At 28.5% G+C, this 26206-nt stretch overlaps 1 protein-coding gene across 8 annotated transcripts in view; it reads right to left on the bottom strand.

The window, feature by feature from the left end:
* Fas1 (fasciclin 1 Fas1 domain-containing) overlaps positions 1-25895 on the bottom strand; it is a 279415-nt gene extending 253520 nt beyond the window's left edge. For 3 of the 8 annotated variants that reach the window (XM_015320243.2, XM_089175617.1, XM_015320246.2), the window contains exon 1: positions 24962-25895. The gene's annotated coding sequence lies outside the window, so the exon portion shown is untranslated. Of the gene's footprint in view, positions 1-16584; positions 16748-24961 lie in introns of those variants that run through there. The other 5 variants (XM_089175612.1, XM_089175614.1, XM_089175613.1 and 2 more) reach the window with 5 other exon arrangements.
* Between the last annotated feature and the right edge of the window lie 311 nt (positions 25896-26206).

The raw sequence follows: 26206 nt of genomic DNA, 5'->3' as shown, positions 1-26206 counted from the left end.
GGGAAAATAATGTATGTTTAATTCTTTCGAATTCGTTCATTTTTTAAAATGTAGAACAACATTTTGGGATGGCCAAAAGGTTAAAAAGTACATTTACGTAATTTCCTACAAAAGCACACCGGTACACCACCCCCCAACCAACCGACCCACTCACTCACCAACACTTGTCTGCTCTTTTACTTGCTTTTCTGTAATTTTAATTATTCCATGCATTACAAAAACGTTTTACTTTAGCACCAGCAATACCAGTACCATCAACCACCACCAGTACCAGCAACCAGCACCAGTCTCTCCTTCTTCTTCTTCTTCTTCTTCTTCTTCTTCTTCTTCTTCTTCTTCTTCTTCTTCTTCTATTACTACTATTACTCGTTTTCATTCTTCCTTTGCTTCTTTCGACCACTGTTCACCCGTTAGAATCATAGTAATTACCGATTAGCATTTTAATCGATATTTTTATCACGTTTACGATTTCCTCTACCGTGAGATTTTCCAAATGACGCTAACTCTTACCTGCCCCCATAAGATTAGGGGAAAATAATAAAGGTAGGTGGGTAAGTAGGTGCGTTTAAAAACCTCCCCCTCAACCCCTACTTTTATACTAACCTTAAAACACATAGCTAATAATGCTATTACAGTTATCGTCAATTTTAAATACTACCCTCTATTTGATTTTTTTTATATATTTTTTTTACCAATTTTCCACTCAAACATTTTTTTCTTCTAATTACGGAATAAATTCTTTTAAATCTTTCTCCTATAATTTTTGGATCTTGTGCTGAATATAAATAAAGAATAAATAAAATGAAATTAAATAAAATAAAAAATAAATACAATGAAATAAAATAAAATAAAGAATAAATAAAAATGAAATTAATTACTTATATAATTTATATAATGTTGGCAACACGTACGCTCATATCGGAGTTTTGTAGAAGAGAGAGAGAGAGACACGAGATCATCTCCTAGCTTAAGCAGTTTTCGCGGTCACGTGATATTTACACACATACACATCATAAAAGGTGATTCTTACATGTTTACTTCACTTTTAGACACTCATCTACGCACTCATCAATATTTACGTATTGAACTTGCTTTGAACTTGACGAAATACAAAATAAATTTATCATATATGTGTTCTAACGCGAAGATTCTAATATTTACAATATATATATTACAACAGAAACAAAATTGAAATAATTCATAAACGATAATAATACTTTTACGATTTAATTTAAATATCTTCTCTTCTTCATTCTACATAGATACACATATATGAAGAAAAAAAAAATAAAAAAGAAGATTAGATGAGGAGTCATGTGGGGGGGGGGGAAGATTGAAGAAGTAAAATTGAGAAAGAGAGAGAAGAAAAATAAAAAAAAATAAGCTTAAGCTTCGTGCTCGTTTTAATTAACGAAGTAATTAACGGTATAAACGGTTACTAACGTGAAAGAAAGAAAACGTAGATTTAAAATATATATATATATATATATATATATATATTATTTTCTTTTATATTTTAAATTTTATATTTTATTTTTATATTTTATTTTATATTTTGGAATGTAATATATTTTATGTTATATTTTATATATTTTATATATTTTATATTTAGGATATTTTATATTTTAAATTTTATATATTTTATATTTAAAATATGTTATACATATATATATTAAAAAAATTAAAATAGAGGATACGATTCTGAGATTTACATTTTTCTTAGGGGTAGAAATAATAAAAAAAAAATGAAAATTACCACAAGAAAAAATATAATTTCAACTTTGTGAATAGATATACATATTACTAACAATAAGTAACATATAATCGTTGTACGTATTTAATGCGAATGAACTTGCTATACTACAGTAACTACCTGAAACCTAAGCAAGATGCTGATAGATAATTAGTGAAATGGGGAACAAGAAAGGGGGAGGAAGGGAACAAGGAGGGGGGAAGAGGTGAGAATAGAGACGATTTACGGTTGATCGGTGTGTTCATGACACGTCTTCTGTGTAAACTATTGTAACTGGGTTAACATTATGATCTCCCTCCTACCCTCACTCGATTTCGATCTTACCACGAAACATACACCCACAACACACACACACACACACATACACACACAGTACTACATAAGAGAATAATTATTATTATTTAAGTGAATTAACAAATAGTTAAATATTTTATATAATTATTTCGAATTAATTACTAAAAATTAATTTTTAATTAGTAAAAATTACTAAATCAAAAAAAGATACTATAAAAAAAAGTTAATTAAATCTAAAGATATATTTGTTATTTCATTATTTATTTAATAATCATGTACTAATTGATCAAAAATTATCAAGTTAATTTTGATAACTAATTAAAAATTATATTATCATAATGTATAACAAAAATTTTCATTACGTATCTTTACTTAGGCTAGTGTTATTTTTTTTTTTTTTTTTATTAATAATATCATTCTATTTTATTTTTCAATAATTTATATTTGCTTTTATTCCATCATTTATTTATTTTTTATTTTTTTTTATTAAATTTTATTGGATCCTTTCCTATATACACACAAAACAACCCGACCAAAACTCACCCCTCCAACCAATATCTACATAATCATACGTATATCTGATACGCATTGTTTTTGTATTTGTTTTATACCCTCCCCCCATTGTTAACCCTTCTCCCTTCCAACCCCTCCGATTATTGTCACGCGAGATATCGTTATGTGAGACACGACGGAGCCGAGTTAATAAGGGAGAAGGGGAAGGAGGCAAAGGTGGCAGTAAGGGGTTGAGACTGATGGTGGTGGGGAAATAGGGTGGTATTTTCTCTGTGACAAAAAACTCACATGACATCGCGTGCGTAAATGCGAACAACAAAGATATACAGAAGTACACAACTGACGCCAAACTGACTGGCTACACCTGCTGCTACTGCTGTTGCTGCTACCACCACTACCATCACAACCATCATGACAATACTTTCCTATTTTCTACCTTTCTCGTAAAAGAATATCTTGTGTTTTTATAAATGCAACCCATTTTTATTTTGGCTTCCTTTATTTTTATTTTTTTTTCTATTATTTGAATTTTATATTTTTTTATTTTTTACCCCGACACTGAACAAAATTTGTATCGTTTTATTTTTTATTTCAAATTGATATATATATTTTACTATATTATTACTTTTACAATACTATAAATTATATTATTATATACTTTATAATTAATATATTAATATAATTATATATTACTTAAATAAAAATATAATTATTTATACTTATTATATTATTTATTATATTATACGAATTTATATATATATATTCATTTAATGATTTTATTATTATTATTATTATTATTTATAACAATAAAGAAATAGATCTTGTTTTTCTATTGGTAGTATTAAAAAGAAAAATAGAAATATGAATTTAAAAGAAATATATGGAAAATAAACTAGGTCAAATGAAAATTACTTTCCAACAGTCATACCTTTCTTCTTCTTCCCCACCTTCTCTTTCTACCTTTCCCCCTACCCCTATACCCGGTAATTCATTCGTGTAATTAATTTATTCGAGCAATGATATGCGGTTACTACTGCAGCTGTACAAACACTTAACATTTCGGTATACACTGTTATATCGTTTTATGGGGTTTCCAATGGCAACGATGATATACTTGTCGAATGTTTTTCTATTTAATTTTGTTCTTTTTTCTTTCACCCTATTTATTTTTACATATACAAATGATGTAGAAAATTATTGTTATAAAAAGAAGAAGAAAAAATAAATAGTTCGTTTAAAGTTCAATTTTGTAAAAAAATATTTCTATTTTATTCTATGTGTGTTAGTGTATGTGTTGTGTGTGTACGCAAATTATTAATTACATTTTATTATATTAATAAGATAAATACATTAATTAAAAATATTATATATTTAAAAAATTAAAATTAAAAAATTATTAATTATAATTTATTATATTCATAATAAATTTTTTTATTTATTTATTATATATTAAATTTTTATTAAATATTAATAAAATAAATATATTAAATAAAAATATTATATGAAAAAAATTAAAATTAAAAAATTATTAAATAAACTATCATTAAATAAATTAATTTAAATTAAAATTATTTATATATATATATATATATATATATATATATATATATATATATATATATATATATATATAACATGTAAATTAAAATAATATGTAATATTAAAATGCACAATATTATATTGTTGCATTGAGGTAAAATAAATGAACAATAGGTAGACTAGGACAAGATGAATTTGTTCAAAAATTAGATCGTTGGTTTATTATGGTGTATACAACATACACCTAGCAACCGATTCAATAACCAAGTACAATACCTAAGTAAAATAAGAACAAGTCAAACATAGTCTCTCTCTCTCTCTCTTTTTCTCTCTTTCTCTCTCTTACTCTCTTTCTCTCTTTGTGTATACACATCGTGTGGACGTTTCGCTTTGTCATTGACGTTCCTTTCATGTACTACATTAGTGATAAAATGAAGAAGAGGAAGAGAAAGAGAGAGAAAGAGAGAAAGAGAGAGAGAGAGAGAGAGAGAGAGAAAGAGAGAACTAGAACAGAACCTTTAATTAACTTTACTCAGGCAATTGCTTTTCTACAAGAAAGGCAGCTAACCGCCACATGGTAAACTTTAAACGTGACAATTCATCGCTCATGCTAACAAAATTATTTCTCAAATCTTTCTACATCATAGGTGTAGAAAAAAAAAAAAGAAATAGAAAAAAAATAGAAAAAAAAGAAAAAAATACACACACACACACAAAGAAACACACGATAAATAAGGAATAAATTATTATTTTTTATTATTAATTTTTGATTACGATTTGATTATGATCGATTACGTTTCATTCATTTTTTAACCACTCATATTTTAACACTTAGTTCATATATACATATATGCGTGTATTTATATATTATTTATTACTATAATCGATCTTGTTAAATATTAGCATGATATGAGTCGTCTTACGATCATAATTTTTCCATACGTGTTTTTAATACCCTTTTAACTGGCACACGTCATTCATAAATAGCTGACGCATGCATATATTTCCTGCTGCATTATCATATATCTCTATCGTTCATAGATGCATGATTATTTTTCAACGCTAAACTTTTGCAACGATCGGTCGAATGACACGCGTCCTATTAAATTGTACAATGAAAAATGAAAAATAAAAAATAAAAAAATAAAACGTATAAAATGAAAATATTATTCATTTTTAAATAAATATATTGTTCGCTATAATCAATGAATTAAAATCTTATTCTAGATATAATAATTATTTTTTAATATTTGATTATTCATGATAGGAAAAAGTATACATGAAGTCACAATATAAATTTATTATTAATTGTTTTTAATAATTTAATTCATATTTTCTTTTTATATCATTTTGTAAATACAAAAAAAAATAAAATATCCAATTGATTAAAATTAAATTTTATAATAATATATATATGTTATTATTTTAAATAGATAGGTATAGTTATACACGAAGTTTCAATAAACTTAGTATTTAATTATTAACAAATAAATTCTTATATATTTTTCTATTTATAATATTTTTATAATTATATGTATATATATTTGCTGGATATTTTCTACAAATGTATTATGCAATATATAGTTGTATAACAATATATATTAAATATCAATATTTCATACTCATTCTTATTATTCGATGAAATCAAATCAAAGTTGATCAATATAAAAAGTTGAACACACACAAAAATTCATCTCGTTCGTTAAAATAATTTCTTTTCTTTCCCTTTTTTTCTTTTTTTTTTTTTGAAGTTACGAAAATAAATAATGATATAATATATATAGGATTTCTATTAACTGATGATTATAATGTCCAACGATGGAAAGTTTAAGAATGTTCGAAACCCATACCCTTTTACAAGCTTGGCTTATAATTAACACGCTGCTTTACCAAAGACCGTTATCAAAAGTTTTCTTGCTGTGGTATAATCAGTGATCCACCACCCCCCCTTCTCCCTATTGTTATCTTCGGAAACGGCTTTTGTTAACGAATACACGGAGTTACGACGCTTTTATGTGTGCACACGTCGTTAGAAGAGAAAATGAGAGAAAGATAAAGAGAAAGAAAGAGATAGGTACAAAAGTACATACGTGGAATTAGGATATTGCGTGTATTCGTGAAAAAAAAAAAAACAATAATAATAATAATACTAAAAGAGGTTCTAGAAACTGAGTACATGATTTGCATACTCTTTTTTCTTCTCCTTTTTCCTTTTTCTATTTTTTTAATAGTACCCTGTTCATATTTTTTTCTTTTAAACATCTCCATTCATCATTCCAGTCTTATTTGGAAATCAGTGTACATTTGAAAATGTACACTGTAACCAATTGACAAAAATCTTCATTCTATATTAACACTATGACATCCAGTGGCTTCACGTTGGTGTCATTCGGAAATTATCCCGCAAACGCTTTAATTAATATAAATAAATAATATAATAAAATATCTATTATATATATATATATATATATATATATATAAAATTTATATTTATATTTATTATTATTTATATAATATTATATTTATATATATATATAATAGATATTTTATTATATTATTATATTATATATTATTTATGATATTTTATATATTATATTATATATTATTATATTATTATATTATATATATTATATATAATATAAAATAATATATAAAAAATATAATAAACAATATAATAAAAAAAACGTATTAATTAATATAAATAAATATAAATACAAAAAAAAATCTTAATTTGTGTTAACATATATATATATATATATATATATTTTATTTTATTTATTTTATTTAAAGTCATTGAACCTAAGTTCACGATAAGAATTACCTACTATAAACGAACTATACATAAAATGAATGTTAACAAAATTAATATAATAATAAAAAATAATCTAAAAAAAATAATAAATAAATAATATAGTTATAATACTTATCTATGATTTTGTCTGTAGTACCAAAGACGGATGATATTCAGGCCGTGGGCATATGTATATCCGTGTAACGTTATGAATTATGCGAGAGAGGCCAGCATTGAACGGTAATTGAGGAGGTAATCATGTCTCATCCTCTCACCCACACCTCGGCAATACTCTCTCCGACATATATCCCTATCCTCCTCTCACTCTTTTTCTCTCTCTCTCTCTCTCTCCCTCTTTCTATGCATAGTTCACACTTCGTTCATGCCAATTAACCGTCGCGGAAGATATTTTGACCAGTTGGAGTCTGTTATCCTCAACGATTCGTAGTACTTGCCATAATCTCTTCACCTCCTCCCCTCCCCCTCCCCCCCCTAATCCCTTTATTCTTCCCTCACCATTACCTCTCTTTCACCATTTCGTAAAGCAAACTTTAACATTTCTCTTTCTATTTCTATTTCTTTTTTTCTTTCGTGATAAAAAGGGACAATGTGTTTGATCGATCAAACAAATTCACATAATCGATAAATCCAGGTATAATATATGTGCCCATAATTATGAAAGTAGTATAATATAATTATAATTAATTATATTATTAAATTATATATTTAATATAAATATATTATATTAAATTGAATAAAAATATTTAAAAAAAAGTTTCCTATATAAATATATAAAAAATTTATATTTTATTAAATAATGATATATGTAATAATGATATAATATTGATAATTAAATTTAAAGTAATTATATATAGATTATATACACATATATATATATATATATATATATATATATATATATATATATTTTTTTTTTTTTATTTGAATAATGTTTTATATATTTTTATTTGAATAAATTGAGAAATAAATTCATATATACATATATTATATATTAAACGAATTATAATCAATAATATTAATAATAATGATATATATTATATATCATTATATTATTTCATATATGGATTCATTACATATATATGTATATTCATGTAGTATATATGTAAAAAATATGTCCCGCCAGGTCACATTACCTATATGCATATATATCCAACGATATGTGCAAATTTGTTCCGTTAAATAAATAACCATTAATTAATGGTAGCAAATTATTGATAACAGCTAATTATTACCGATAATTTACTAGTCATTACTAAATAATTATTATTAATAATCATCACGTTAATTAAATCGACAAAATATTTATTTATTTATTCGAATTATTTATTAATGTTATCATTATCTCCAATAATGATTATATTATTTATAAACAAAAATAACAAAACCAAAAAGTTTCAATAAACAATTAAACAAACAATCAAATACACATATCACATTAAATCACATCTCACATATCACATATTATATATTACATATTACAAAAGTGCACATCCAAACAAAAAATAAGAAGAAAAAAAAGATAAAATAAATAATATAAAATAAATATAAATAAAATAAAATAATATATAAATATATATTATGTTAATAAAATACTTTTTATAGATATTATACACATATTACATACAATTGATTTGTTGTTCAACTATTACAATTAAATTTTAAACCTGTAAAGATTGACTGAAAAAAAAAATAAAAATAAACAAAACATTTTGTATGAATGACCAAAAAAAAAAAAAATTTCAAATGCACATTGTAAACTTATAATTATATGTTTTTATATATGTAAGTGAATAACTTTTTTACATGAAAAATAAATTGTATCGTATCTAACATTAATTACAATTGATTGTTACTTTTTTTGTTTGTTCTATCGTTAAAATTAAATTCTAAACTTGTAAAGATTGATGAAAAAGGAAAAAAGAAACGTTCTGTTGGAATGAGTAAAGAAAAATTTCAAATGCAAAGTCTAAGAGATAGGTGAGACGATCTGAGAATACTAGGCAGTTAAATGCGAGAGAACAAAATTGTAAGAAAACAATGATACAACTAAGAATACTAATCGTAAAGTAGGAAAAAAAGAAAAATTATCTACGTGGTTTACTGACAAATTAACTTACGTAAGAAAAAGAAAACTTATTGTTAGAAAAATGTATTCTTTTATCTAATAAGACGCAAAGAATTTCTACTCACTTATGCCACGAACATGAATTATGATTAAGCATTCATTCTTCTTGAGAATAAAATAAAAAATAATAATAAGAAGAAGAAGAATAATTGTAAATACGTCTAAAAATATTCTTGATTGAAAGTGTGTTCAATATAGTTTCAACAATCATAAGATAATATTGATAAAACCTGTCATGATAAAAATAGTCATCTGATTCTAATTGATTAACGTGACAAACAACTTAAAAATAAACTTTTACGAAGAAAAAAATGTTCTAATAATAATTTTTCTATTAGAATGAACAGAAACGTTCAACAATCATCGGATAATCATATTAATCAAACCTGTTGGGATGAAAATAGTCATGTGACTCTATTTTGTTAATGTGACAACTTAAAAATAAACTTTTACGAATAAAAAATATTCTAACAATAATGTTTCTATTAGGATGAACAGAAAAGTTCAGCAATCATCGGATAATTATTTTGATAAAACCTGTTATGATAAAAATAGTCAAAAGGTTTTATATATATATATACCTTGTTTAAATTACTATTTCACTTACATACTAAATAATTATAGTTTAACTTCAAACAATTACATTACCCAAAACAACTCACCAAACACAAACACACAAAACTTTTGATTCACCTTAATACAACCAATTGCACAAAATATAATCATTGATAATAAAATGAAGCTAAAAAAAAATAGATCTAACCCATATAGTACCTGACAATAAAACAAAAAGAAATAGAAGACAAATAGATAAAGTAAGAAAGAAAAGAAAAAAAAGAATGGAATAATGGCATTGTGAAACAAAACGAGTCTAATAAACCACAGACTTGCTAGTAGTGTGACACACCCTAACTTTCATTTTATCGTTAGGTTGTTTTCGAATACTCCTTTATAACAGCCACTGTGTTTCAATGTAGAAATGTAACGTCGGTGGTGGTCAGTAACTATCCCAAACTAGTGCTACTTTCCACATGGTTCCCTAACTATCTTAAACTGCCAATGCACTGGGTTGCTACTCCTACATACTCTTCTCTCACTCATTCACTCACTCACTCTCTTTTTATGGGGGTAGGGTGAGGTAGAGGGAAGCAACCGATTCTCTATGGGCTAATGGTACACTCCTCGGCGTTCATTTCATTCCAACACATACACACACATATATATATAGATATAGATATTTGTACTTAACAAACATAGTGAGTGATAGAACGAGTAAGATGTGAGAATCATATTTTACTTATAATTAGAAAATGAAATTATTCATTTTACTTTGATATAGAATATATTATTATTATTATTATTAATATAATAATTATAAATATTAAATATACGAAAGAGAAACTTAAGAACTTAAACTTACTTAACTTATTTGTATTTGTATTTATATTATATATATATATTGATTATTATATTTTTACGTTATCATATTAAATTAAATAATAATATAAATAAAAATGAAATTTTAATTTATTGTTTAATTAATTTTTTTTATTATCTTATTTTTAAAATTGAATTAAATAAAAAATACATATATTATATATTTAAATCAATATTAATTTTTGAAATATATATAATATATAATAAACGCTTTTTATAATTCAATATTATAAAATATTTCTTTCGAAACTATCACAATCGTCGTTTGAATTAAATTATGAACCGTAAAACGGGGAATGAATTAAAAATGTTTCACAATTCTTTTGTCTTAAAGTAAGAAAAAAAAATAAAAGAATAAAAGGTTGGTCGAGTCTGATCGATTTTTATTCATTTATTTCACACACACACACATATTACCTTTTAATTAAACCCCAATTAACTCGATGAATTATAAATTATTTATGTCGATAAATGTGAATCGGGGACATTTCAAAGAGATTTTACAAAAAAAAAATTAAAAATATGGTATCTATATAGGTTGGTAGTAACATTTTCTAAATTACTTGACGGTATGGCAACCACTTTTACGTACACGTTTTTACTCTTATTAAAAAACAAAAACAAAAAAAGTACAAAAAAACAATCATAACTACTCAAAAAATGTAATAATAAGTTTTAATATCCTATGCAGCTTGAAAAGTAGAAGAAAAAAAAAATAACAGAAAAAAATGTGTCTCACAAACGAATAATGCAAAACTATCCAAAATTAAATGATTAATCATGCAACGAATTTTTTATTTTTTTAAATAGATATTTCTTTTATCAAACATTCCTTCATTTTTTATTCAAATAACCTGTAAAAATACAAAAAAAAAAAATAAACATTTCTTATTTCGTTTATCCTATCATTAAATTAATAATATTAATATTAACCAAAAATTATATTTTTACATTTTTAAATAAATTATTTTATCATTTAATTAATAATCAAAATAATAGTCAAAAATAATTTTTTTTTATTTTTAAATAAATTATTTCATGTTTAATAAATGTTATCTCAAGTCTAAAATAATAAATGATAAGAAGAAGAATACCAAAAAAAAAAAAAAACAAATCAAATAAACGTAAATCATAGAAAGATAAAGATGTTGTGGGTGTTCAAAAGTATGAGTTAGTTCGATTCAATTAGGAGGATAAGGGGAAAAAACAGGTACTGGGTAGGAGGTGGGGTTAACGTTATAGGGAAATACGAGATATCAGAATTATGCGGCTTTCGCGAACGTCCTAATGGTAATGGAGTAATGCAACGTTGATTGCGCTCTGGTTCTGCCAAGAGCAAGGTAGCAGTAGCAGCAGCAGCAGCAGCAGCAGAACACTATCTTCTCTCATTACTCACCAGACGATAACTCGGTAGAGTTTTGACGTCGACGAGAGTTAGAGATGAGCCACGAGTGGCCTGAACGAACGAACGAACGAACGAAAGGTATGAACGAATACCTATATATGTATATATATATCTCTATACCAATAGGATTATGCATACATATTAATAATATAGGATTATTAACTCTATTATTACTTTGAAATTTAGCAATTTCGAGTTTTGGTCATTATTTGCAAAACTATTTAGATTAAATATTAATAACTTGATTTATGTTATTTTTATTTGTTAATAAATATCCATTAATCATGTTTGATTTATGAATTATTATGTTGTTTGGATTGTTTCTTTAAATACCTTTTTCTTTTTTTAGAATATTACCCTAGTAACACACAATATTTTTTCAATATTTTGTGTTACTAGGGTTGTTAAAATGATGCATGTGACAGGGTAAGTGAAACAAAATTAGTACTACTTTTTTGGTAGTTGATATTTTATAAATTAAATTGATCAATATATATATATGTATAATATATTTTTTGGTTCGTATAATATAGAAATTAAAATCATTTAAAAAAGAATTTCTAAATTAATCATATTTTATACAAAATCACTCAATGTAAATTCAACCGTATTATTACAGAAACATATAGTGTATTACATAAACACATAGGAAACACATGAAAACATATTAATGTTATCCTAATCTTCGGTTATATCTTTAAGGGAGGAATAATTTAAAAAAAAAAAAAATTAAAATATATTTAAAATTAAATATCTTTAAACACATTAGCCATATATATAATATCGTTTTCTATCGCTTTGTATATTTACTCGTATGAACGAGATTATAAGAGGATCGTCTACGGATACCGCATATTATCGTGTCTAGGAACGAATCTGATATATGCCAGCGTATATTGTGTCCTATTAACTTTATGCTTGAACGATCGAAAGATCGTATTAGAGGTTAATTCGTGCATAGGATCTATCTATACATATATATATATATGGATTCTGAACTTACGCGTACACCGTCTAGCATAACGATTAACGCATTAATCGGCTTATTACGGAACACTATGAAATAGACTGATGGCTTTATCGATTTTCTTCTTACTATAGTAAAAGTATAGAAATTATGTGAAACATGATTAGTATTATCATTCATTATAATATATCTGCGATTCTAGAAACAAATATTAATCTTAAATTCTTCATCATAAATTAATCCATCTTCAAATTAAAAATTATATCTCGCATTAATGATAAATTATTTATATTTAAATAATTATTTATTTATATCTATGATCTCACGCGCGTACAATATACGTGAGATACGTTACATAAAAAAAACAGAAAAAAATTTAAAGTGGCTAACACATAAGCTTTGGTTAACACGTTCCGTGTCAAGTGTGTGTACCACCGGTGGTACACGTGGCCTCACTAACTCACATAAATTTGCTTATTTGTTACATTTTTACAATAATTAATAATTACACATGCAATGATTGATTTTGTTAAATCAAAAATCAAATAACCTGAACTACAAGTCAAGTAAAAAAGGGCTTGGCACAGAACGTGTTAAATAAGGTTGTGGTAAAGGTTGCTTGGAATGATGTTGTTGAGAGGTTTAAGGGTTGCAAGGGAATAAAATTGGAAGAAGAAAAAGAAGAAGAAGAAGAAGAAGAAGAGACGATAGCAAACGGTGGTGAGTCTTAAGAATAGGGCAAGAACAATAGGTCGCATTGACGCCCTTTTTTTGCTTTTTACCTTTACCTTCGATTCTAGAACGGAAACGATGCTGTGTAATCCAACCGTGTTACTCGTAAAATATGGAAACCTATAAAGATCGAAGGCCCCAAGGAACGACGACGAGTTTGCAATAGTAGAGAAGAGTAGAAAAGGGTTCTGAAGGAAGTAAAGGGGTGTTAGGGGTGTTAGGGGTGTTAGGGGTGGAGTGGCGTCTATGCCAAGTCGGCGAAAAGCTCAAGAAACGAAGGAATGCTGAGAGGGATGGTGTAAGAATGGTAACTTCGACGAACCTACCCTATCCTACCATTTCTTTCACCCTTTTTTCTGTCTACTCCTCTTCTTCTTCTTCTTCTTCTTCTATTTTTTTTTATCTTTTTTTTTTTTCTTATCCGAGAGAAATTTCTTATTCCGAGAGAAATTTTTCTTATCTTTCGTACTTCGAGATGAACCGAACCTAACACCCACCCACCACCCAACATTCTTTTTTTTGTATCCTTGGGACCAAGGTCGAAAATAAAAAAAGGAAGAAAAAGTAAAAAAAGCAAATGTACGAATGGAAAATCAAAGTAGTTATAGGAAAGTTTTCAAGAGAAACTCGTTAAACATCAAACCCAAGGTACTAACACCTCTAACCATCCGTTTTATGATTTCCAAGAGAAGAAACTACAACTCCACCCATTTCCGGGTGGTCCCCAGATAAAAAAAAAAATTTCGTTTCTCTTTGCCTATACTCTTTTTCCACTTCTCTCAACCTCATCTACCTTGTTTCCTCTCTCGTTTTTATTTTCTTTCATCTAAAAACGATCGAAATAGTTTATAACTGAAGAAAGTTACTATTTCTACATAGTAATTAGATGGGTATTTTGTTGATCGGTCATTTCAAACAAACAACTACGAACTAAATGAGCTTCGCGAGTTGCAATCAGGAAATGGTTGTGAAGCGGAGAGAAATAACAACTCATCGTTTTTCTGTTTTCTCTCTCTCTCTCTCTCTCTCTCTCTCTCTCTCTCATTTTTTCTATTTACATTTTTTTTCGCAATGAATCTACTCGATCAAGCGAAACCAACTAACGATCGTTTTCCGCTATCGTCTTACGTCTAGAATATATATAAATATAAATATATATATGAGTATACTAGTTTATTGAAATAAATATCAAATGTTATATTCATATCTCGGAAAGAAAAATTTTTAAAATTAACGATATTATAATAATAATAATATTAATAATGATAGAGATTATTATTTTCATTCCGCGTGATTACATATATGTATATAATATTATATATAAATTATATAAATTATATTATAATTATAATAAAAAATATATATATACAACAACGTTTACTTATTTTTGCTTAAATCTAATTTAATAATCAATAAATAATATAACTATTATTCATCTTTTATGCAATGTATTTCTTTTTATATTTTTTAATTTCTTATTTTATAAATAATGAACTATTCGTTCTTATTCAAATTACAAATTATTGTTATATAAATACGAAAGATATAATTCAGTTCGCGCAAAAATAATCAACCGAAAATATTATCGACAAATTACTCCATAAAATTTGATTAATAACTCGAGAATTTATCGAATATAATATTAATATAATACAATATAATAGTAATCCAACTGAACATTCATAATCTGTGCACATTTCGTAAGATTATTTTTAAAGGGTGATTGTTTTCTCTGATTGGGGATGGTGAGAGGGTGAAAAGGGTAGGTGGGATGAATGATTTTTGAACGGCAACGCATTTTCCTACCTCTGCGATTACACATACACAAACACATACACATATATAGCAATGGAACTCGTATAATTCTCACGTTTAATAATTTACCATCGTAAATGAGAATAATAATCGGAAAAATATAATTTATGCGAAAATTCTTGCTACGGAGAAAATTTACAGCATGAATTTATAATATTTCGAATATATATATATTGGGAACCCTATTCGACGTGTTTTTGAACGAACAAAAGTTGACCACATAGATATACAAGTACAGGTAGGTGGTGGAGGGATGAGGGAGGCTTGGGGGAGGTTTGGCGGTTAGAAGGAGACAGGCAGGGAAAATAATTCGAGGTAACTCACGGAACGCATTTTAAATACAATAGAATAGTATTGAACAAAAAATATATATATATACATAATCACGCGTAATGAAAATGAAAACGTAGGAAGGTTATGATAATAATAATCACTATCATTATTATTACTATTATTGTTATTATTATTCGCTGATTTGAAAAATATTTCTTTTCTAGATAGATATAACATTTGATATTTATTTCAATCAACTTTTAAATACAATAGAATAGTATTAAACAAAAAAAAAATATATATATATGTATATTATAATAAAATATATAATGTATTATTATTTTATATATTGTTATAATTTACTAAATAGTTTAGAATTATTTATATTAAATCAACATTTTACAACAAAACCACCGCAACACGTGACCAAAGCATCCCAGTAATATAATAATATTATAAATATAACTTATTTTTTTATAAAATATAAATCAAATAAAGACATCTGATAGGATTAATTGTTCAATAGTTATAAAAATAAACAATGTAAAGTATAATAATAAGATTTTCTCTATCTCTATCTCTCTTTAGGTGAACCTGAACCTTCTAACATCGAAATGATCTAGCAAGCACATTAACCACCACCACCACCACCACCAATTGGTATCGATCTAATAGTATCGAAGGTCGTTGCGATAGGCAGTCTGGAAATCGTATTTGTCGACACTAATACTAGTAACACACTATGCATCTCATTGTGGCCCCATGCTAGATCGGATCCAATTACGTAAGATACAACTACTCTCTCTCTCTCTATCTCTCTTTACGAGTAGCCTAACAGCATCCCTCTCTTGTCGTAGTCGAGTAACGCGAGGTTACTTCAGGTAACCTCAAAAACAATTCTCGCATGACAAACTGTTACCTGCTAACTGATAGATCGCATTGCCCCGTATTGACAATCTCACGTACAATGAAAATACCACCACACACAATGCAACACACGCACAATACACTTTAACTTATATGTTAAATCTCTACACTCTTCTCGTTGACACACTCTGACAATCTCTGACGGACAATTCTCAACTTCATCGTCAAACTATTCTCCCTCTCTCTCTCTCTCACACACACACACACATTCTCCTTATCTCTCTCTTTACACGAGTGTTCTCTAAACGCGTTAATCCTTTATGATACTCTGTCTGAACATTCTATTTGTAGGTAGCTGCTGATAATATACTATTAATACAGTTTAATGCAATACACATCATTTTGATAAGTTTCCATTTATAAGAACACCATTAAAATTTCTTTTTATATCCGCACACATAAACACACACAATATAGAAATTAAATAGTCTAATGGAAACTACTTGTATTGAATAAATTTAAAAAAAAAAATACACATACATAGACAGACACACATTATGGATAATACGTTGAAATGTTATAAGAGAATATGTACTTATGTGTATAGTATTATATATTCTATGATTTCGTCTCAATTTACGTTTACAGGTAAATGCATCTAATAATAAAAAAATAAATAAATATCGGTTATCACATAGGAGGATAACTGTGAACAAACAACAATCGATACTTGTATGGTAGAAATAGAAATGAACTAAATACTCTTCTAGCCCTTTCACCCTGAACCCCTCTTCTTCTACTATTACTATGATTCTCCCTACCTATCCTCTTATCTTTGCTTCGTCGTCGGAAAATTTACGACAACGTTGGCAAACGCCATTAGAATTTCTTACGAAGTTACACAATGCCAAGAGAACTCGACAATATAAGCTTCTATATGTGTATATGTATATGTATATGTATGTAACTAACTTTAGTATATCACACACACACATAACGTCGCAATTTCCCCCATTATTACCGACAATTGTTACACCCTGGAGCAGGAGAGATCGCATAACAGCAAAAATACATAACCGAATAGCGTGTGTACACACAATGTATACGAGAATATCATTTGCTACGGAAATCGAACGCATGTTCTATAATTGAAAAGGTTACTATACCCAAAGCTAAAACAATCTATATATATATATATATATGTTCAATGATATTGACTAAAATAAATAATCTATAAAACAATTATTATATATATTGGAAAAAGGGAAACTGTACTTTCTATTTTTATTCATCTATATAAATATATGAAATTGTCAATTACTATACGAGTAATATAATTTCTGTTTGGTGCATCAATTTCGGCTGATTAGAAAATAATAATAATAAAAGTTATGATTTTTTACTCACGTTCTATACACTAGACTACATATATATACAATATATAAAATATATACAATAATATAAATAACATAAATAATATAAAATAACTGTATATAAAACTTTATATAAACTATATATAAAATATATATATATATATATAATTGTTACTATTAATTATTATTTATATTGGTATTTGTAATTGTATTGTATTGCATACGATAAATAATAATCGAATATAACCCACCATTTGTTATACACACAGAATTTATGCTAAATATGGGTGCACAAATTTGCATGCATCGTATAGATCGTGTTAAAAGATCCTTTTTCTTTTCATTTTTTTTATTTGTTTTTTTTTTGTTTTTTTTTTTTTAGCTTTGCCATGGAACCACCACGGGGTTAGCACGTATCGCCATATGTGCCTAAATTTTATTTTTAATATAAAGAAGGATAAAAAAAGAAACAAAAAATGATACATGGTGGTGGCGATAGCGATGGTGATGGTGATGGTGATGGTGATAGTAATGGTGATGGTGATGATGGTGATGGTGATGGTGGTGTAGGGTAAGCACAGCAGGACGTTATGCATTGTTTCGTCTCTGCACGAACGGCTCGTTAAAAATATCCGGTCGTGGTGAAGGAGAGTATGATGGAGGAGAAGAAGGAGGAGTAGGAGGTGGTAAAGGAGGAGGAGAAGGAGGAAGAGGAGGTGAAAGAGGAAAAAAGAAGAGAAGAGAATGAAGGCCTGGCAAGGTAAAGAGCAAGAGACTCGTGCTGCTCGTTGATGATGATAACACATGTGTGTATATGAGTGTGTGTGTGTGTTTGTTTGTGTGTTCTTGTGTGTGTGTGTTCGTTCACCTCACACAACAATTTTACCATACTATCTCACTATACTATACTACATATGATGCTTCAAGTCATTGTACGACGACCCTAATTCGCTTTACCATGGGGTTTGTCCCTCTCTCTCTCTCTCTTTCTTTCTCTCTCTCTTTCTCTCTTTTTCTTTCTTTCTCTTTTTCATATACACTTTATTATCTTTTGCTATCTAACGATCACGGGAACATGATCGAAATAACATCATTTTACTAATGTTACTTATTTACTATGTCGGATCATTTTCATGATAAACAACGAAGAAAATAATTGTTTTATGTAATTGTTTCGTTCAAATGTATTACTTTGTATATAATATGTATGTATTCACATATGATTATTATGTGGGAAGATATATATGAGAAAGAAAAAAATGTTTCTTATTATTTCGTATTGTTTCATTTTTACGTTTGTTATTGAAATTAATTATCATTCAGAATTAATTATAATAACAAAACATAATTAGAAGCAAAAAAGAAAACAAAAGAAAAAACAAGAAAAAAAAAACCAAAACCAAATAGTCTGAAATGAATTTAATTTAAATGTATTGCGATGTAAATTCTATCAACGATGATGATAGTGATAGTGATAGTAGTATCGTTCGAAGTTAACGTTCGAAATTACGTCGGTACGATAAACAATATCGACGTCGTTCAATCGGGGGTGTGGGGTGATTGGGGGAAGTGGGGGGTAGAGCTTTTCGATATCCGCTCTCGTAAATCTTTACTTCGGTGAACTATCACGAAATCACTTTGGTCGCTCGTAAAAGGAAAGAATCAAAAAAGAAAAGAAATAGACAAAAAGAGAGAGAGAGAAAGAGAAAAAGAGAAAAAGAGAAAAAGAGAGAGAAAGAGAGAGAGAAAATAAGGGAAGAAAGAAAAGAGAGAAAAGGTTTTCCACACAAGCAACCAAGACTAAAACGAAACTGGGTCGCGTTGCTGGTAGAAAGAGTAAGTAGAGGTGAAGGTGAGGGTGGTTAGGAAGAGGGGGGAGGGGGAAAGTCAAGAGATTGGGGAGAGGTATCGCGAAACGTTTTCAAGTAATTCGTGCGAATCGATCAAGTTGAAAAGTGGCCTCAGGACGAAAAGCTTCCCCTGTCCATTTTTCTCTACCAGCAACAAGTTGTCGGACTGAAAACGACGATAACGACAATGTTCAAAAGTTTCTTTTTACTTCAACTATACTTTTCGGTGAATATAAAAAAAAAAAAAAGAAAAAATAATTAATAAGAAAATCAGTCGATGTCACGGATATAATTTTTCAAAATGAACAAAATGAACAAAATGAACTATGATAAAAACGAAACGTATGTCATAGATATGATTTTTAAAAATGAACATAATGAACTACCATGAAAATTAAACGTTGCATCGTAATTAAAATTCCATAAAAATTTTTCGATATAATTAATTGCATTCCAAATAAATTGGAATAATTTAATTTTATTAATAGAACGAGAGAAGACTACAAAAAAGAAATATTTGTCTTACGAAATTAAAGAGGAAAAACAAAAATCAACTATTTCAACTATTATCCTCATTTATTTTGAATTGTACGATATGATTTCGTTTTGTTGAATTTTTCTAAAAAAAAAAAAAAAAAAAAAAAAAATTCAATTCAAAATTTCAAATATTCGAATAACAAAATTTTGAATAAAAATGTTTAAAAGAGGGTGAAGTGGGGGTGGGGATAGTGGGGATAGGGAAAGGGGGGACGTATAGTTTAGCCCATTATTCGCATTCTCTCATGTTAAACCGTACGACACTTACTTCAATTTGCCCATTACGACTGACGAGTAATTACAAACTCAAGTAGGAGTTTGCGAGAGAAATAGCACGAGTCATGACACGGATACTTTCTCTTTCTCTCTCTCTCTCTCTCTCTTTCTCTCCTGTTATATAGGAAAAGCCAAAAATCACTGGTCTAAACTTCTACGACCTATTCTCCTTCTCTTTCATCCCACCCCTACCCACCGTCCCCACACCACTGCCGTTCCGCAAGCGTACTTTAATCCGTTTCTATTAAATACCGCACGAAAACTCGGAAAATTTTCGGTAAAAGAGTAATTACAATTTTACGCAAATAAAATTCGCGAATATAATAAAAGCTTATTTAATGAAACTACATTTTAAATAATAAACTATGATTCAAACAACGATGATATAATTGACATCTTATTTGAGAGATTATTATTTAACACTAATTTCATTTACAATACGTATAACATAATTTCATTCATATTTTGAAAAAGAAAAAAGAAATAATTTATAAACGTATACACAACTCTCCGTATATTATTATTATTATTATTATTATTATTGTATTTAATATAAAGGATATAGAGATATTGATTGGTATTTTAAACGATTGAAAAGAAGAAAAAGAAAATAAAAATAAAAGCAACACAAAATTATGTACGTTAATTTAAATTAAATCAAAAAATAATTTTTAATATATATAAATATATATATAATATATTATTATATATATTTACTTATTTTAATAATCATAAACTAAGTTCTTTTGATAAAACTAAAACCTAATAATAATGTTCTCGGCACGTTGCATGTCATAAAGTCGATAAAAATAAAAATAAAAAAATAAAAAAAAATAATAAGAAAGGGAAGAAAAATAAAATAAAAAAGAAGAAAAAAATTGGGTAAGAAAAAAATTTGCATTTAGAAAGTAAAAGATGATGATCATCGTACCAAGCCCCCGTATATCCCACAAGTGCGTGTTTCCTGGCTTATCTCGTGATAACCTTTCCATGTATTCGTAATATTATCTATAAGGTGAGCGTAAAAGTAAAATAGAAGAAGATCCTTGGGTTGTTCTTCTTCTCGTTCTTCTTCTTCTTCTTCTTTCCTGTTTTCTCATCCCTTGTTGTCCTTCCTTTTGATCGCTTAGACAAGTACATTATAAAAGTTTGCCTTTTAACCGAGAAAAAAGATCATCCCCTTTTTTGATGCTAAAAGGAATAATCCTCATCTGCGATAAACGACAATCCCCCACCCCAAAACATCCCCCATCTCAACTTTTATATCTTATCTTGAACTCACCCCTCACCACCTTTCGCCATTTCTCTTTAGCAAACAAATTATCCGTAAAATTGAGATCCTTTCTTTTTTTTATTTCACATTTTTCAAAATTGTTACATAAAATGTATTGGAACATTCGGGCACAGGATCGATGATTAAATTCCATTGACGTTGACCTCAATTGTACATGTAACACATTTTGACATTGACATTATAGACGTTTATTTTTTGGTATCTTGTTTTTCTATTTTAAATTAATATAAAATGAAAATAAAATCTTTTACAAAGGTTATGAAAATAATCAAAGGTTATTGTTTTGTTAAATTCTGATTATTAATTTATAGTGAGAGTGTGGAAGTAATATTTATAATAAACAATGTGTAAAAATAATATTTATAATAAAAAATTTATACAAATAAGTAATTTAATAAAGTACAAAAAAATATTATTAATAACGATAAATTTTTCATCAAATATTTATAAATACGAATAAATTTAAAAAACAAAAACAAAACAAAACATCATTAAACAACAACATTAAAAGGAACGAAACAAAACGAAATAATTTTAAATGAAAAAAAAAATAAAATAAAAAAGAAACCAGTCGATATCAGATTCCGTAGCAATCGTCCTTCGGAAATGTATATACGAAGATGCACGATGAAGTTGGTACCGCAATGCGCCGACATACTGACCCAAAAATACCCCTACTAAAATTTCCTTCCAACCCATCATCCCCTTACCCACCCCACCCCACCCTTTCCTCCTCCTCCTCCCCAACATTTTTGGTTAGAGAAAAAAAGGAAAAATGTATGTTGTTTTATGTCTACCCGCATCTGTCATCTACGATGACTACTATGACGACTTTAATGTTTTACGAGACAAAAATAAATAATATATTTAATTAGGGAAAAGAAAGAAAAAAAAACTATACAGGGGAAAAGAAAATGATCCAAAGAAATTTGAACAAAAGTTGGAATGCGTTATAATATCATATTTACTACACACACGCGTGTATACATGCATATGTATATACATAGACAGAAAGATACACGCACACATGTATGATAAAAGGGGTTGCTTTGAGTTTCGACGATATTCGTGTGTACGAGAACACATATACGCACTTCATAAATTGAACTTTATGAGTGTTAAACTGCACAAAACGTTCCGACGAGACCGAACGATTTGAACGAAACGATTTTCAAGCTAAATAATAACCAGAGACGTTTTTCAATTTCCGCTTATGGGGTATAAACATGCGTGCATATAAATATGCGAGTTAAATAAAAAATATAAATAAATAAATAATAAAATAGATACAATAATACAAGGTTATACATCAAAAAAAAAAAAAGAAAGGAAGGAAAGAAGAAAAGAATAAAGAAAGAATTATAAAGAATTTCACACCATGAACACAACCAACCAAACAACCAACCACCATTCGACATTTCATTCTTTGAAACGACACGCAATCGTTCATAGTTCGATGCATTCGCGTGAATGTATTGTTTCAACCCTATACTACTACCTACTACTAACGAAAAAAATAACAATAATAAAAGAAAAAGACAACAGATATAAATAAATAAAAAAAAGTCAAAAAGGAAAAAACACGTGAAAAAAGCAAAAATGGAATCGAAAAAATGGAATACATAGGGGTGTCGATAGGAAATATGAATTTTTGTCAAATGCATCGAATCTTTCGTTCGTGTTCGAACTGCGACACACCAAAATATTTCTTTGATCTTTTGACGAAAGGAAAAAATCAAAAAGAAAAAAACCAAGCTCGATCAATCATCGTGAATGCACACTTTCGTATTACATATGAGAAAAATAAATAATATATGAAGAAAAGAAAAACAATTTTTAAAAGAATTAAATTAAAGAAAGAATCGGATGTGGGGCGGAGGTTAAAATAAAAGGAACGCTAGTAAAAATGGAGAAGAAAAAAAATAATTTGTAGTCGATACTTCATTGGCGACATTAATCTTTTTACGATAGAAAAATGTGTGTGTAACGGAATCCGTATCATTTTTCAAGGAAACTAAACCAAACGGCAAGTATGAAAGAAAAAGGAAAAGTAACTGCGTGGGCGTGGTGGACATAACGAACTTATGTATATGCATATATAGTATATATATACCATATATATATATATATATGTGTGGTATGCATCTCTGCTGCGACAGACGACACATTTCTTCGAGGGGGAAGAAAAAAAAAAGATCGGGAAAAAAGTAGTCAAACGAATTCTACGAAATTCTCAAAGTCGAACGAACGAATGAACGAACTACAATTTAATGGTGTTTTTTTTTTTTATTATTTATTACTACCTTACCTATTTAATTTTTTCTTATTTTTTTATTTTATCTGTAAAGAATATTGACAAACTGTTCCTTTATATTTTTACTCGACGAAATAATGGTTGAATGTTTTCTTTTTATTTTCTTTTTTGTCTTTTTCTTGAAACAACTCAACGGAAGTTAAAAGTCAACGAGAAAAAGAATCCTAACGGAGTGATAGAGAACACGACGAGTTTAAAAATGCCGCCATTAGTGGCTTCTTTGTCTCTGTCTATCTCTGTCTCACTTTGTCTTTCTAGTTCTCTCTCTCTCTCTCTCTCTCTCTCTCTTCTGACGCTCACGTCTGCTGTTCGGATTTGTTCTGGAATTCTTGAAGAAGCGGGAGAAAAATGAGAAGTACGGATCCTTCCTTTCCGTTTTCTACCTTTAAAAACGACTTGAGAGAACATTTGCGAAAAGGGCATACAAAACACGCTATGTGTCCTTGAACCTGGATCGTATATATCGTCAAAATTTGCACTGTGTTTCGTACTAAATAAGTAAAAGTTATAACAAACTTCGAAAGTGGATTTTGCAAATAAAATAAAAAAATCAAATAAGATCTTTTCTTCTGATTGAAAATACTTTTCGTCACAATTTTTGAATGAAACAAAATAAAAGAAAAGAAAAGAAAAATGATGGGAAAAACAAACGGATTTAAATCGATGAAAAACATCGATTAATAATCGTGTTGATATTTTTCAAAAATTTATATATAAAAGGGATTAATGAAAAGGGGCCAAAACAAAGAAATAAAAAGAAAAAAGCAAATTATGAGGGCACTAACCTGTGATAGTTCGGGGGTCGTCGTAGATCCTGGCTTCCAACGTCATCTGGTTTGCCATGGTACCCGTGGTCCCATCGCTGAACACGAGCCCAACGACCAAGACAGTGAACACGAAGAAGAACGAAGAAGAAGAGGAGGAAGAAGAAGAATAAGAAGAAGAAGAAGAAGAAACGGCCATCATCTTTGTCTTGTATCTTCTCACACACGTTACTCGTGAAAAATGGCGATAGTCCAAGCGTCAAAGTCACTATTATTTCTTTCAAGAAGAAAACACTTTCTATCTCTTTTCTTTCTTTTTTTCTTTTTATTTCAACACAAAACAAAGTTTTGAGAAACACCAACGTAGTTAAAAAAAAATCAAAAACTCACTCACGAGATCGATCGATCGATCGATCGAACGAATGAACGAACGATCGATTGATTGATTTTATCGGAACCAAAATAAAAAAAAAAAGGACGGAAAGGGAAAGTGTATAGATGTAAAAGGTATGTGAAAATAAAAAGGAAAAAAAGAAATGATAAATCCCTTTTGACAGGGGGGGAGAAAAATCAAAACGATTCTTCCTCCTTACGTTTACGTAGATCCGCGTTTCTTTCTTTTACTCACTTTGATTATTTAGTTTTGAAACGTTGGTACGTCGTTTGAAAAAATGCGCGTTCAACGATCGACAAAGTTTTAACGTTGCGCGTCCGCGTACGATTTACGAATCCCAAAATGGATCAAGTAGGATAAAAAGGATAGAAAATATTTTAGGTACGAGGAAAAAGAGAATATTAATGACAGGAAGAATAAGAATAAGAATAATAATAAGAAGTAGAAGAGGAAAAAAGGTATGGAGGAGTACTCGAGGAACAGTCGGGCAACGCGGCACTCTCTTTCTAGTCAGACGTGTCAACGATACGGAGGATAGCGCGGAACTGCGCCCTCTCCATGCCTGGACCCCCGTCAACCCCCACCCGGCGCCCACCAAACGAGTCTTCGGCGTGCTCCAAGTGCCCCCTCTCCGCGCCACTCCGCAGCCACTCGGCATCGCACTATCCATCGAGCTATTCGGCCCCTTCCGTCGCTGCTCGGTGAGCCTCGTTGCTGACTAAAGTCTCTCTCACTCCCCCACTCTTTCTCCCACTGTCTTTCACTATCATTCCGTCTCTCGGCTGCGGCCGTGTAAGTGTGACGTCACCACCACTCCCCCTTCCTACACACGACCTTTTCCTTCTCTTTCTCTCGTTCTACGCCTGTATCGT

The sequence above is a fragment of the Polistes dominula genome, unplaced genomic scaffold, assembly GCF_049000335.1.
Source record: "Polistes dominula isolate Pdom_NZ unplaced genomic scaffold, Pdom_raw_medaka contig_17, whole genome shotgun sequence".
NCBI classification, from domain to species: domain Eukaryota; kingdom Metazoa; phylum Arthropoda; class Insecta; order Hymenoptera; family Vespidae; genus Polistes; species Polistes dominula.
Note: the sequence above shows the minus strand (reverse complement) of the source record. Positions and strands in the feature narration are given on the sequence as shown.